Source organism: Arachis stenosperma, chromosome 1 (assembly GCF_014773155.1).
Source record: "Arachis stenosperma cultivar V10309 chromosome 1, arast.V10309.gnm1.PFL2, whole genome shotgun sequence".
In the NCBI taxonomy this organism is placed as follows: domain Eukaryota; kingdom Viridiplantae; phylum Streptophyta; class Magnoliopsida; order Fabales; family Fabaceae; genus Arachis; species Arachis stenosperma.
Window position 1 is genome coordinate 59314387 of NC_080377.1, and position 10219 is coordinate 59324605.

The following is a 10219-nucleotide window of genomic DNA, read 5'->3' on the forward strand; positions in this document are numbered from 1 at the left end:
CTTGAAGATAGCATAAGACTAGTCAAAGATAGCATAAGAACAAGGTCTAGGCAAAGATAGGTAACATCCTCTAGCATGAGCTCCACACCGTAATCTATGGTGTGTAGAAACTCCACCGTTGAAAATACATAAGAACAAGGTCTAGGCATGGCCGTGAGGCCAACTTCCAAAACGTGATCTAAGATAGCATAAGACTAGTCAAAGATAAAAATACAATAGCAAAAGGTCCTATTTATAGAGAACTAGTAGCTTAGGATTTACAAAAATGAGTAAATGACGTAAAAATTCACTTCCGGGCCCACTTGGTGTGTTCTTGGGCTGAGCATTGAAGCTTTCATGTGTAGAGACTTTTTTTGGAGTTAAACGCCAGCTTTTGTGCCAGTTTGGGCGTTTAACTCCCACTTCTGTGCCAGTTCCGGCGTTTAACGCCGGGAATTCTTGAGCTGATTTGGAACGCCGGTTTGGGCCATCAAATCTCAGGCAAAGTATGGACTATTATATATTGCTGGAAAGCCCAGAATGTCTACTTTTTAACGCAATTGAGAGCGCGCCATTTGAGCTTCTCTAGCTCCAGAAAATCCACTTCGAATGCAGGGAGATCAGAATCCAACAGCATCTGCAGTCCTTTTCAGCCTCTGAATCAGATTTTTGCTCAGGTCCCTCAATTTCAGCCAGAAAATACCTGAAATCATAGAAAAACATGCAAACTCATAGGAAAGTCCAGAAAAGTGAATTTTAAATAAAAACTAATAAAAATATAATAAAAACTAACTAAAACATACTAAAAACAATGCCAAAAAGCGTATAAATTATCCGCTCATCACATATGCATTAGACTATATCCTTCTTTGGCAACTTAATCATGAATTGTGCACCTTGAATGATCGTTGATGTCATTTAAGATTGGATTTCATCAATGCACTTATACTTTGCTTTAATATACTAGTACCTAATGAGTTTGATAATTATTCGGTACTTGTTTGTTTTTATTGCTTTACATTTATTTGAGTGACTTGACTTGATTCTTATCAAGCTTATCATTTGCAACAAGTACCTTTATTATGTGGCTATTGCATTAAGTTGGGGATGAAGAAGTAGTTTTTTTTCATCATTGGATTGGTTATTGTTTATTGTGCTATTTTATATCAAATTAGCGCTTTCACTTGCACAATTTCAATATCTAATATCTTTAAATTCAATTCACTTTAGTTGAGGTTACCTAGGTTTGCTTTTGCTTTAACCTTTTGCTTATCTTTACTTGCAACCTAGACCACTTAATTGAGAAACACATGCCTTTTTTTCTGATTGTGTGGTTATTGTTCTACCCAGCCAATGTGTGTGTTCTAAACAGTGCACAAGTGAGGCTTGGAGCTAAGAGTTGGTGGAGACTTCCAAAGGAGAGACTCAATTATTATGGCTACAAGAGGTACGGTTTAAGTTTCATTTAAGTACTGTGTGATGTGATGAGAATTCCTAGGCTAGATGCCCCTAGGATTGAGTTTGGATTGTGTAAATGGTTGTTGGTGGACGAAATTGTGATTCATACTTAAATTGTTGTTCAAAATTGATTCCCTGGTAATAGCCCCAAAAGCTTGGTGCTCAATACCATGATCTAACATAATTTCACAACTTCGCTCAACTAACCAGCAAGTGCACTGGGTCGTCCAAGTAATAAACCTTACGTGAGTAAGGGTCGATCCCACAGAGATTGTTGGTATGAAGCAAGCTATGGTCATCTTGTAAATCTCAGTCAGGCAAATAATAAATGGTTATGGAGTTTTCGAATAATAATAATAAATAAACTGAAAATAAAGATAAAAATACTTATGTAAATCATTGGTGGGAATTTCAGATAAGCGTATGAAGATGCTGTGCTCCTTCTGAATCTCTGCTTTCCTACTGCCTTCATCCAATCCTTCTTACTCCTTTCTATGGCAAGCTGTATGTAGGGCATCACCGTTGTCAATGGCTACATCCCATCCTCTCAGTGAAAAAGGTCCAAATGCTCTGTCACGGCACGGTTAATCATCTGTCGGTTCTCGATCATGTTGGAATAGAATCCCTTGATTCTTTTGCGTTTGTCATCACGCCCAACAATCGCGAGTTTGAAGCTCGTCACAGTCATTCAATCCCGGAATCCTACTCGGAATACCACAGACAAGGTTTAGACTTTCCGGATTCTCATGAATGCCGCCATCAATTCTAGCTTATACCACGAAGACTCTGATCTCACGGAATGGAAGGCTCGGTTGTCAGGCGAGGGCAACCATGCGTCGTGCATCAGGAATCCAAGAGATACACACTCTAGCTTTCGCTTGTAGAACGGAAGTGGTTGTCAGACGCGCGTTCATAGGGATGGATGATGATGAGTGTCACGGATCATCACATTCATCAGGTTGAAGTACGAATGGTATCTTAGAACAAGAATAAATCGAATTGAATAGAAAATAGTAGTAATTGCATTAAAACTTGAGGTACAGCAGAGCTCCACACCCTTAATCTATGGTGTGTGGAGACTCCACCGTTGAAAATACATAAGTGAAGGTCCAGGCATGGCCGAATGGCCAGCCCCCAAAATATGATATGAATTCGAAAATAGGGAGAAGGACCTATGGTCAAAAGACCGAATGGTCAAAGACTAAACAGTCAAAAGACGACTAATACACTAGTAAAAAGTTCTATTTATACTAAACTAGCTACTAGGGTTTACAGAATTAAGTAATTGATGCAGAAATCCACTTCCGAGGCCCACTTGGTGTGTGCTTGGGCTGAGCTTGATCTTTACACGAGCTGAGGCTTCTCTTGGAGTTGAACGCCAAGTTGTAACGTGTTTTTGGCGTTCAACTCTGGTTCGTGACGTGTTTCTGGCGTTTGACTCCAGAATGCAGCATGAAACTAGCGTTGAGCGCCAGTTTACGTCATCTAATCAAGAATAAAGTATGGACTATTATATATTGTTGGAAATCTCTGAATGTCTACTTTCCAACGCCGTTGAAAACGTGCCATTTGGAGTTCTATAGCTCCAGAAAATTCATTTCGAGTGCAGGGAGGTCAGAATCCAACAGCATCAGCAGTCCTTTGTTAGCATTTTATCAGAGTTTTGCTCAGGTCCCTTAATTTCAGCCAAAAATTACCTGAAATCACAAAAAAATACACAAACTCATAGTAAAGTCTAGAAATGTGAATTTAGCATAAAAACTAATGAAAACATCCCTAAAAGTAGCTAGATTATACTAAAAACTATCTAAAAACAATGCCAAAAAGCGTATAAATTATCCGCTCATCAGTTGTTGCTAATATGTATAGTTGATATGTAATGTAAATTAATGATTGGGTTGAGAATTGTGTGAATTTTATGTTTGGTGTGTTGAGAATTTGATAAATTGGATAGTGAGTATTGATTTGTGGAATATGCATTTAAATTGTGAATTTGGGCCGAAGGCCGTGAATTTTAGGCCAGAGGCCGGAAAGAGGTAAGAAAGGTAAGTTGATCTGTGTATTGTGTGATGATATAAGAGATTGGATGGATTTTTGATATTGAATGTATGAATAATTGGTTTAGTTATTGAACAATAAGGTTTGAGAAAATTGAGGTGTGGAATTTGATAGTTTTGGGTAAAATTGTATAGAGGAGTAGGTTTGGTTTAGTTGAGTGCAATTATGTGAATGTGGTTGGGTTGTGGTCATTTGGATGAGTGAAAATGAATTTGGCTTGTGAACATTAGAAAAATTGGTGAATTCTATGTTTGGGTAAAAACTGATTTTTGACCAACTTCAGCGGTCCGTAACTCGGTCCAGGGAGTTCGGAATCCTTAAAAAATGGATTTCTATGAAAGTTTTCAACGATCTTTCCAATGGTTCAGAAATGGTTGAAAAAGGAATTTTGTAGAAGAAGTTATGTGTGTTGGAAGTTTGTGGTTTAAAAGTGTAATTCTGCAGCTTTTTAACTTAGTAAAAATTTTGGAAAATCGTGCTTCCACGCTTACGCGTCAATCTCGATTTTTACCCACCCACACGTGCGCATGACCAAAGCGTACGCATCACTGCACTGATGTGAATGCCCCATAGAAAATTCTGAGAGTTGTGCGGGTACTGTGCTGGTTTTGTGCGAGGAGCACAAAACGCACCCACGCGTACGCGTGGCTGACACGTACGTGTCGCTCTGCTTTTCTAACTACCATGTGAACGCGTGGGCGACGCGCACGCATCACGTTGTTTTTCTGGCTTCCACGCGTGCGCATGGGTGACGCGCATGCGTGACCCAATTTTCAGCAAAAGTTGGTTTTTGAGTTTTTGAAACCGAATTTCAAACTTCTAAACCTCCATTTTTATCCTCTAGGTCCTAAATCTTTATAGCATGCCTAGTAATGAAAAGAAGCTAGGACATGTGGTAACTTGTGGATGAAGTAAAGTAAGAATCAATGATGAATGATGAGTAATGATGATTGTATGAGTTGTTGAGGATGATGGTGAGAGTGTTGTATATGTTATGACTGGATGGCTGTGACAAACATTGAAATATGGCTGGGTATGTACATGTATATAATTAATGATTAATTGATTATGATTGATTGAGGAAGCTTGAACATGTGGCTAGTATGCCGGGATGCATATATGATTAATGAAAGTGGTAAATGAATAATGATGGAAAGTGTTTAGTGTGACGTGTGACCCCGGGTAGTAGGCAGTGGCGTTATCCACTTGCTCCGGGTATGAGATGGGGAAGGAGGATTATGATAAATGAGTTTAATTATGGAGTTTTGAATAAATGTGTATCTGTGATACCTGGGTAGTAGCAAGATTCGTGGTTTGTCCCGCTTGCTCCGGGTCACTGAGATTTGATAATAATGAAGGGTGATTATGAATAAATGTGTATTTGTGATACCTGGGTAGTAGTAAGGGTGGTGGTTCGTCCTACTTGCTCCAGGTTAATGTTTGAGATCTGATAACAATGATGATTGATTTTAAACTGAATGAATGTATGTTTTTAGATCCTGGGTAGTAGCAAGGGTTGTGGTTTGTCCCACTTACTCCAGGTCAGAGATTGTGACACCTGGGTAGTAGCGGCAGTAGTGGTGAATCTACTCACTCCATGTTGAGCTTTTAAACACCCGCCTGGGTAGTAGCCGCAGTAGTGGTTATTCCACTGGATTTGGGTTGAGTGGGTAGTAGCAAGGGGGTTGTAGCTCAAACCTACTTGCTCCGCGATGGGTGTTTATGTCCATGGTTAGCTACCAGGACGTGTCGGGTTGGCTATATAACCGACAGATGATATCATCAGCCATAGGGAAGGCATACATCATTTGCATATGTTTGAATTGTTTGAGTTTGCCTATTTGTTTTGGATTGCTATATCATATATGCTATGTTACATGATTATGTACTACTTGTTCTACTTGTAATTTAATTGTGTATTACTTGTTTGTATTGCTTGTGTTTGTACAACTGAGAGGTTCCTCATGCTGGTGTCGGTGGATGCTGAGGGTTGTGCTTGATGAGATGAGTTGATGATGTAATTGAATAATGACGATTACTATTGAATGAGATAATTTGAGCTCCTTGGGTAGACACAGTGAAGTGATTTCACTAGCTCCAGGTGAGGACATGATGTATTGATATAGTATTGCTGAGATAGAACAAATGGTGATGGTTTTGTTTATGACCCTGATTCTAATTCGTTGGGGAGTTAGAGAGAGTTGAAAATCATGAAAGATATGAATTAGATATAGCATTCCCTCATGACAGTTGCCTGTTTATGGATTAGCGAGAACGTAGTGTGAATATTTGGTGAAAGGAAGTTTAGGATGCTTAGTGAGTTTTTATTGCAGTGCATGGTATTTATTTGGCACTTTTAGCATACTGGAAACCCATGGGTCGGAGGTTCTCATTTCGTATATATCTCTTATTTTTCAGATATAGGTCCAGGTGCTCAGAAGTGAGTTGTGGTTCATCTGAGAGATGGCGAAGATCTTTACATTCTCCACTTTATATTTTACTTAGAATCTCTCGACCTTTATTTTGAAGAACTTATATTATGTATTGGACTCTTTTGAACTTGCCTATAGAGGCTCTTATGTTTCTTTTGGGATAGATGAGGAGATTCTGTTGTCAACTACTGTTATATTGTACCCTAGCCGACCTAAACTTCGCGGGTCGCGACTAGTGGCTATTTACTTATGTTATATATCTATATATTGTCCTTCTCTTATTCTCCTTTATGCCTTTATCTGTATATCGCTTTTGACTTCACGCTTTACCTTTTAGTTGTCGAAACGTGAGTGATATGTCTTCGCGATTTTATTATACTCCATTTTCAAGCTTCTCGATTAATACTCCTTTCGAAATTACCTATATTTATGAATTAAAAATCCACTTGAGAGTCGTACCACCGTAATATCATTGACTTATGACTCGAGCATAAGGATTTGAATATTAGGGTGTTACAATGGCTCCTTATGACACATGGCCTCAAATCATATGGGCAAAGCTTTGTACAATACTTTCCAACCTCCGAATATTTTTTCATTGACTTTTGCTTAGCCAACCATGCTTTACGATAGCTGATGGTGTAATTGATTTTCGACCGCACTTTCGCAATAACTGATTTCACTTTTATAGAGAGGTCAACCTCTACCAATGACTTTATTACTTCTGCAATTATGTTCGAATCCAACTTCGAATGATCCTGATAAATGGTGGCTCTGGTACAAGTGTAACTACAATTATACCTCTGCAAATGGTATAATCTTTCATCGCCATAATGACAGCTTCCCTGGAATTGAATTTTATTCTCACAACAAATTCATCATCTGCTACAATAGAAATTTTTACTATCACGACAATCATACCATAAATATTTAATAAGTAAAATTAATTTATATATCTATAACTTTTAAATCAATATTCACAATATTAATACTTATTTTAATATTAATATAAAAAATCAATACTCACTGCATCAATATTAATATAAATAAAATTAACATAAAGTAATTATCTCAATTTTAACCAAATAAAAACATAAACATATAAATAAATACTAATTAATATTTAACTAAATCAATAAGTAACTAAAAAAGATTATTATCTTAAATTTAACTAAATAAAGACATAAACAAATGCTAATTAATTATATTTTCACATGTCACGTCACGTAACTAATTAATCCATCGATCAATATAAATTATAACAAAATTCTAATCTTTTGTATAAATATAGGCAATTACGTACCTATATTCATATATTCAGAAAATTCTGAAGCATGCACGGCCTTTAAATCCAAAGTTCACATGAAAGAAAGCTCCTCAAATGGATGTTGGTTTGCTAGTGTATTTGTCACGTCTGTCACATTTGCCTCATAGTGTAATCACCTTGATCTTCATCTCCATTTGGACCAACGACCTCGTAATTGCTTTCAAACTCTTTCTCACTATCACTATTGTAATTTTTTCGTTCAATATTTTGGTCGGCTTCAAATTGTTCATACTCAATATACAACTCAATGAACGACATCTGAGAGCAACTTTTAATATACATTGAAAATATCTCTTGCATACTCGCTTCATCAATTACATATTTAGTTTGAAATTGAACGAAACCACCAAATACCGGTATATGGTACCTATATAAAATACATGAGATTTTTCTTGACATTTCAAAATATATCTTCTTACAAATCACACTTTTTAGTTCATCAAATGAGATTGGAGATGAAATAACAATATCTAACATATTTTCACAAACAAATTTCACACTTTCAAATGTTTGTAACAAAATCTGACCAAAATAATATACTTTTAATACGATTCTATCATCTATTTTTTTTCACATGAACATAAATTTCATTGTAATTTTTTTCAAGCACAAACGAAACGATAGATCTGGAAGAACTGAGGAAAAAAAAAGAAGAAGAAGAAGAAATCTGTCAACTCGAATACGAGTTGCATGTATATATACATATAAAATAAATTGGTTGGTCCGATTTGTATTGACATATTTAAAAAATATATAATAATTAAATCGGACAATCTAATTTGCTCAGTTCTAAAATAAAAAAAATAATAAAAACTATATTTAAATCAGACAATTTAATTATATATACTAAAATTCAAATTTTTCTTTCTAACAGAAATTGGACCGTTCGATTTATGTATTTATTTTTTTATTAAAAAAATCCAACGGTCTAATTTTTTTCTATGTTTTAAAGAAAGCTGCTACTACATTCAGGTTTAACGCCATCAATCTTAAAAAAAATGTCAAAAAAATGAGCCTGAAAATTCGGATAAATATATAATTAAAACCCACTAACTTTAGAGTCAGCGTGCCATTATTATTAGTAAGAAATTAATGTATTATATGCAAAATTGTCTACTCACATATACAGTTACACACACTAACGCAAACAACATACATGCTTTTTTTTTTTTTGTAATAAACCACAAAAAATTATACTAGAATAATTTTATCTTCGACAAAAATACATACGAATCTTATTATCAATAAAAATATTTTTTAAATAATTTAAAAATATAATAAAAATATCAAATATTAAATATATATTCTCAAAAAATATTTTAATAATTAAATTTTAATGTAATTTTTTATAAGTATGATTAAAAAATAAAATATTTTTATCTTTAAAATTTAATAATTTTTTGTTAAGTATATATTTTTGTGATCTTTTATCAACAATCAATAATATTTTTAAAAAATAAAAAACATAGAGATCAAAATTTTTATTTCATTTTTGTGTATTTTTTAAATAATTATTTAAATATTCTTATATAATTTTGGATTAAATGTATAAATAGTTTGTCAAATATAAAAATTGTTTGTCGCTTAAAAATTTTTTTTGAATATTTTTATCGTATTTTTAAATTATTTGATAATATTTTTATCGATAATAAAATTTATGTATTTTTGTTGACGATAAAATTATTTGGGTATTTTTTTTAGTTTACCTTAAAATAAAAGGAAGAAAGTGATAAGATTAGTGACTGATCCAAGGTGTCAATAGGTAATGCATCATATCGGTTCATTAAATTCTTAGAAAATGTATTCCGATGCAGACGTCACAGTGCGCATAGCTGTTATATAGAAATGAAAGGCATATATACTTTTCTTCATTTTTTCGTGAGGCACAAGTCAAGACCAAGATAACAACAACTGCCAACTATATTGGTCTTCCGGATATTGCCATATTGGCAGACAGGAAAATTTGACCCCAAAAATTCTACAAAAAACGACCCACTAGGCCAGGTGATATCTCATTATTTTATTTTAACTAAAAATTTAACGGAAAAAGTTCTACAAATAATACTCAAATTGGATTCCTAAAAAAAATTTTTATTAACTATTTTGTTTTTAATAAATTTTTATTGTTTCATATATTTTTAAAATGGATTGATTTTTGTTAAGAGAGATTAATTTGTTTTATAATTTTTAGATGATTGTTTTATAACAAAATTTATTAAAATTTATTTGTTTAATATATATTAAAATTAATTTAATTGAAAGAAATAATTTTTGAATACTTTTACAATATCAAATTTTTTTAAAATTTGTTAAGAATCAATTTAAATATTTATTCTTCTATTTATTATTGGAGATTAGAACATTTTTAATAGGGATGGCAATCCAATCCGTCTCGTATCTGCAAGTACTCACTTCGGCGCTAGTTAGAAAAGAAGAAGTAAAAAAGAACAAGTGTAAAAATTAAAGAATTATCAGAGTTATATTAAAATATGCGAAAATTGACAAAAATTTAAATAAAAATAATAGAATTTAAATAATAAAAAGAAATGATAGAAATAAAATGACCAAAAAAAATGAAATTTTTTAATATTTTCATAGGCTCGTGATTCATGTTTCTATACATTAGTATGACTAAAAATTTTTAAAGTGAGTGAGTGTATGAATGAATAAAAGTTTTCATAACTTATTGAAACTAATTCTATTTATAAAGAAAAAATTCTAAGTTAATTAATATAATTTCGAATTTTAAGTAGTCTTAAACTTCAAACAAATTTAAGCATCAAATACAAAGATAAGCTAATTTGACTATTAAACTTAACTCATTCTTATTTTCTTTATTTATAGTGCGTTTTATGCATATCTGATCTTTAACTTTAATAGTTGAATTCTTTTTTTAGGTCGATCATTTATACCAAATTTTTTACACAATAAAATATATATGTATATATAAAAGTTGATTAAAAAA